Source organism: Globicephala melas, chromosome 4 (genome assembly GCF_963455315.2).
Source record: "Globicephala melas chromosome 4, mGloMel1.2, whole genome shotgun sequence".
In the NCBI taxonomy this organism is placed as follows: domain Eukaryota; kingdom Metazoa; phylum Chordata; class Mammalia; order Artiodactyla; family Delphinidae; genus Globicephala; species Globicephala melas.
The window spans coordinates 6,328,312-6,334,691 of record NC_083317.1 but is presented as its reverse complement, the minus strand read 5'-3'; the positions used below and the strand labels follow the sequence as shown (position 1 = coordinate 6,334,691).

Below are 6,380 nucleotides of genomic sequence, written 5' to 3'. Positions count from 1 at the left end.
TTCTAATAATAATGATCAGTACTGTGGTTGCCAAGGGCTGGGGGAGGGATGGACTGGGAGTTTGGGATTAGCAGATGCAAACTATTATATAGAGAATGGATAAACAACAAGGTCCTATTGTAGAGCACAGGGAACTATATTCAATATCCTGTGACAAAACATAATGAAAAAGAATATGTATGTGTACATATACATATATATTATATATGTATACATGTTATATGTGTATATATAGTATATGTGTATATATAATATATGTATTATATAACCGAATCACTTTGATGTACACCAGAAACTAACACAGCATTGTAAATCAACTATACTTCAATAAAAAATAAATAAAAAAAATAATGATCAATATTGGCTCATCATTTGTAGCAAATATAACACTCTAATATAAGATGCTCAGTACAGGGAAATGGGGGGTAGGGGGAGTGAGATGGTATATGGGAACTCTCTGTACTTTCCACTCAATTTTTCTGTAAACATAAACTGCTAAAAGAAAAAGAAAAATCATCTAATATATATATATATGAAGCTATTTTATAATTTTATAGTCTTTATATTTATAATTTTATAATCCAGTATAAAAGCCACCCTTAAAATTATATAGAATTCATATGACGTCGTTGTATATGTTAAAGTTAATAGGCTAACGATGTCAATATCGTCTACCGAATGTGGATCCCACAATATGCATGGCTGTACACTGAAAAGGAACACTTCGAGCTTTCAGACTGAAGTGGGAAGTTATTTATCTTCCAACATGCAGAGAGAGGCTAAGGGAAGATAGTAGAATAAAACAAAAGAACATAAATTTTAAATTTTTTAAGGAAAATATTCATTTGGATGTTTAACCGTAACTCTCTACACAATTGTTCCCAACACATCCTGATGAAGCAGGAAGTCTAAAACACAGGGCTACTCCCCAGGCAGTGTCCTGCCGTTCCTTTAGAATATTCCTGCTTAAATAGAAGCATTTGTTGTTTTAACATATCCTCAGTAAAACTGAGGGTTAATCCTGCAGTAGGACATGGCATCGCATTTTCAAAACTACACACAGGGCTTCCCTGGTGGCGCAGTGGTTGAGAGCCCGCCTGCCGATGCAGGGGACACGGGTTCGTGCCCCTGTCCAGGAGGGTCCCATCGTGCCGCGAAGCGGCTGGGCCCGTGAGCCATGGCCGCTGAGCCTGCGCGTCCGGAGCCTGTGCTCCGCAACGGGGGAGAGGCCACAACAGTGAGAGGCCCCGCGTACCGAAAAAAAAAAAAAAAAAAAACTACACACAACGTACTCTCAGGTGAAAGAGCAAATGCTTACCCAATACACTCTCTGAAATTAAAACTCTTCACACGTTCCAAGAAAAATAGAAGACTTTTTCTCTGGTAGTTCTACCGATCACACTAAAGGTTCTATTTCAGTTCAAACCTAAACACACAGCCAGCTCTGATGACAAAGCTGTTTAAACACTCAGTACCTCTAATAGAATAACTCGACGGTGCCAGGTTTCATTTACCTTAGATGGGGCTCTGTTTTTCTGGCTCCCGGGCCCCTCTTATCCTAAGAACAAACATCTCGTTCCAGGAAAGATTATGAGCTAATTATCAGGGATTATTGTACAAAACTACTCCTGAGTAGACAGATGGCCTCTTATAGAAAACCAATCTTTAGAGCGCGTTTAAAATGAAATAAAATTCAAGAAGAGCAGACCTCTGTTTTAAAGCATATTCGACCTGACACAGTTAATTAAAAAAAAAAAGCTATCATGGAACTCTGGTTCCAGGTACAATGAGTTAAGTGCAAGGTGGCTATAAAATTTGGGGGCCCATTGCAAAGTGAAAACATGGGACCCCCATTTAAGAAATTACAACTGAGCAGTAAACCAAGAGCAGGTCGCTTCTGAGTGTGGGGACACAGGCGGGACGGCACACAGGCGGGACACCCAGGAAGCCTAGACAGGTTGACTTAGCTTGGACCTGTCCTGATGGCCATCTTTGCCATTCGCGGGCACTGGACACTCACTGGTGCACAGCAGGAATATTTGAGAAAAAGGGGAATGTTTCAAACCTCTGTCTCCTCATTAATTAAACTAAAACTCTGATGTATATTCACTATGTAACCGTATGAGAATCACGTGATTTTTGAAACATTTTGAAAATGTTCATTTTTTAAAATTTTATTTTATACTGAAGTTGTGTTAGTGTCAGGTGTACAGCAAAGTAATTCAATTATACATATACGTCTATCTATTCTTTTTCAGATTCTTTTCCCATGTATACATAGGTTATCACAGAAAATTAAGCAGAGTTCTCTGTGTTATACAGTAGGTCTTTGTTGATTATTTTACATATAGTAGCGTGTATATGTTAATCCCAACCTCCTAATTTATCCCTCCCCCCACCTTTCCCCTTTGGTAAACATAAGTTTATTTCCTAAATCTGTGAGCCTATTTCTGTGTTGTAAATAAGTTCATTTGTGAAAATGGTCATTTTTGTCAGGACCCAAAATCCGTTTCTTTACTGCTAGGTTTGAGACATCCCCAGAACCCATCCCCACCACGCCTGCACTGAGAACGCCACTTACCTTCTTTAGCTGCTGTTCCTTGAGAGCTTCCCCAGAGACACAGCAATCCTGTCACCCCAGTCGGCTAAGTACCTGCCCCCGCTTGGCACTACATCCTTCCCGGGGACGGGGACGGGCTAAACAAGGGTGTGCCTTGGGGTCTAACCTAACGGATTTGCACACTCAGGCCCTCTCTCCAAGAATGTTCACAGCCCCTGAAACCTGTCCAAAGAAAACTGTAAAACTCCCACCCTCGATCCAGCAGTTCTGAACACTGGGTCTGTGTGTTTCCTTGCTAAAACCAAGCCAATGAGATGCGACGTGGATCCACAAAGGTTAGTTTTGCTGAGCCAACCTCAGCCAATTTTAGTGCATGCCTTTTTGCATTTATCACAGTTATGCAGTCAGAAAGTCTGACGCCCGTTAAAACGAAAAGGTTGTTCACGTCAACAGCAGGACTGTCTCGTTTTCAGCGGGGCTCCTTCTTGTCTAGAAAAAGCAAAAGGGGATTTAGTGAAAAGGATTTGGGCTGCTTTCCATCTGGATTTTATTTTAGGTTTTTAATTATTTTTAGACATAGTTCATGTTTGACGAGGTAATACTTGCCTGTTATCAAAAAGTGTGAGAAGGTATAAAACTAAGAAGTTTCCCTCCTGCCCCACCCAACAAACCTCCACACTTAGTGGGATGTTTTACGTATTACCTTCTATCTAATAATATTCAGAGATTATTATGCAAATACAAACAAATGGATATCCCCCCTTTTGCACAAACGGTAGCATACCCTATACCCTATTCTGTACAGTTCCGTTCTGAGAGCGTGTTCGTAAGTCCAATTTGTTCGTATGTCCAACAAAGTTAGCCTAGGGACTCAACTAACACAATCGGCTATATAGTACTGCACTGTAATAGGTTTATGATACTTTTCACACAAATAATACATTAAAAAACACAAAAAACAAAGAAAACATTTTAAATCTTACAGTATATTATCTTGAAAAATACAGTCGTACAGTACAACAGGTGGCATAAAGGGGCTGGCATCAAGTGAACAGGCAAGAAGAGTTACTGACTGGAGGACGGAGAGGAGGTGGGAGATGGTAGAGCTGAAGAGTCGTCAGCAATAGGAGACGGAGCGCAAGCTGCAATGTCATTCATGCCTGACGTTGATGGTACAGGTTCTGAGCTTGAAATAAAGATACTGTACTCTATACAGTACTGTACAGTAAAGTACACAAAAGCACAACCACTTGTAGAGGGTGCACACACGTGACAACATTCACCAGACACAGGAACTAACCTACGTGATTGGACATGCGAACACACGTTCACATTTTTGAAAGTTCGCAACTTCAAGTTTCGGATGTCGGGGACTTGCTGTACTTTCCTTTGTAATTTAACACTCTTTCCTGGAACCATCTCACGAGTACATAAAAGGCACGTAGCGTTCCATTGTATGCATGGATGTCCCGTAATATACTTCACCAGTCTTATTTTAGGGGACAAGTATGTTGTTGCTGTATGAAATTACCCAAATCTATTTTTCAAATGTGATCTGTTCACTTGTGCCTGAAGAAGCCACCACGTAATGAAGTCACTGCCAATCACACCAGGGCCCCAAGGCATGTGTCTCAGTTGTAAAAAGTGGATTTCCAACAGGGAGCACACATGTTCTTTTTTTACACCAAAGAAAAATGTATTAAAGTATAGATTACTGGTTATTTAAAAATCCGTGAGAAAAGACAAACATACAAAGGCATTATCATACAACTGATTTCTAAACTCAATACTTTTGAAATACAAAACAATGATCATGACCCCCAAAAGTCAGTTTGAAACAAATTGATTTTTAAGTTGGTATTATAATTCTTTTCACTCAATTTTGCTTACTAGGTTTTTCAGTTTCGCCCCATATCAGAACTTTTTTTTGACGTGTTTATTTCTCAAAGTAGAATATAGTTATTTCTTGCAATTAACGTCAGCAACTAGAGAAAGCTTCTCTTAAGTCACAGGGATTCAGTGTGGTTGCCGCTTTGGAAAAAGTTACCATTCTGAGTTATCTATACTAAGACTCACGTATTGACAGGCAAGATGTTAATGGGCAAAGTATGGAGACTGAGAGCAGGACGACTAAGAAAAGATGCTATCTCTTACTGCAGACCTGCTAAAAAAAGACTCCATTATTTACTCTGATAGTATTGCTAGAGAAGCAGTTTCTTTCAGATCACAGGTTGGCTATGTAGTTGTCCATTTTAAATTTCCATCGCTAAAGAATGGCAGACTTCAACAATTAGATTGCTCAACCAAATCAGCAGACCTTTAAGTTACCATATACTTTAATTACGAGAAATAAATTATTTTCTTAATTCGTTTAGCAGCCTTGTATCTGGAAAGGCAGCAAAACCCACTTTGTTCCAAAATTAGAAGGCCGACTCAGGCTGCTTCTAAGGCGCCTAACTACCTTCTATCATCAGTCAGTCGTGAAGGTGGACCTTCATGAACTCAGTAACTTAATAAGTGTAAAAATGAACTCATCTATCAACACAATGTTGAGCCTGCAAAACCAAAAAAGTATGTTCATAAGGTAGGAATTGGTTTGTATAAAACAAGAGGATATGTATCCTCTTATATAACACAAAAGGAATATGCATGGTAATGAAAACAATCTATAATAAACTTGTAAAGAAATGATTCTGGTTTACATGTAACTCTGCTTAAACTGACCATGACTGAATGATGAAACATTTTCTTCTCTTAACATAATGCCCATTCATTATAAGCTTAGCTGGACTTAGTTTCTTATAAATCTCTTATTTCCTTGGATTTATCTACTACACCTTTACTTTATAGCCATTTAACTTATAAGCTGGGCCTGCCCGGCCTGCCTCTGAAGCCTCTCTACAGAAGGATACCAGATGCATTAAACAAAGGCATCTTCTCATAAGAATCTGCACTTCAAAACAGCATATGAAGAACCAGCAATTGGCTCGCCAATGCAGCTACCTCTCATTTCACATTATCGCAGAAACCGTGCAGTTTAGTACCCATCCCTTCCTTACAGAAAACTCAGTAGCTGTAAACATTTTTGTTGTTTCAAAACACATTTCAATACTTATTCATTCCAAAGATCCGAACACCACATAGCTGCGGCATTTTGGGAACTAGCACACTCAGGAGAGCAGCTGTGTTTAAGATGAAGTGAGTTGGATCATACTTCGTATAGAAACTTGCCAGAAAATATAGAATTATTGGAGACATTGTGAAAAACTTCCGTGAAGATGTAAACTGTACTCCATAGTCCAGTTGTTCCCAGTGTGTTAGGAGCCTCGCTTTACCCTGGTCAGGAGTTTCAAATGGCGTTCCTTTTACTGCATGCAAAAATACATACATCCCCAGATTAGGTATAACATTTGTTAAGGTCCAGGCAACAGGAATACTGAGTAGAACGATATGAAGCAAGCCAACTCCCAAAGCGTATGTCGTCCACATACCCCGGCTGTTCATTACACGGGTATTTGGATTCACCTCACTGTGGGCAACTCCAACATTCACGTTTGCGATTTAATGTAGTGTTGTGTCCATAAAGAGTGGTCAGAGTTCAAATCACTCCTGCATGAGCACTCGCGGCGGCTGGCTCGGCGCAGTATCAACTCCGCTGCCGGAAGCACACGTTGTTACCCCACAGAATTTGGGAGCTGAAGATGTTTCCCTCTCCACCTAAGTTCTTCCGAGAATTTTTCTGAGAATTTGCCTCCAATCTAAGGACTGTGAAACCCTCTTAAGCCCAATATACAAAAGAATCTCTGGGTATTACAGATTC

At 39.8% G+C, this 6,380-nt stretch overlaps 1 pseudogene; it reads right to left on the bottom strand.

The window, feature by feature from the left end:
- Nucleotides 1–5,665: 5,665 nt before the first annotated feature.
- Nucleotides 5,666–6,121, bottom strand: LOC115841586 (ORM1-like protein 1 pseudogene; annotated as a pseudogene).
- Nucleotides 6,122–6,380: the final 259 nt, after the last annotated feature.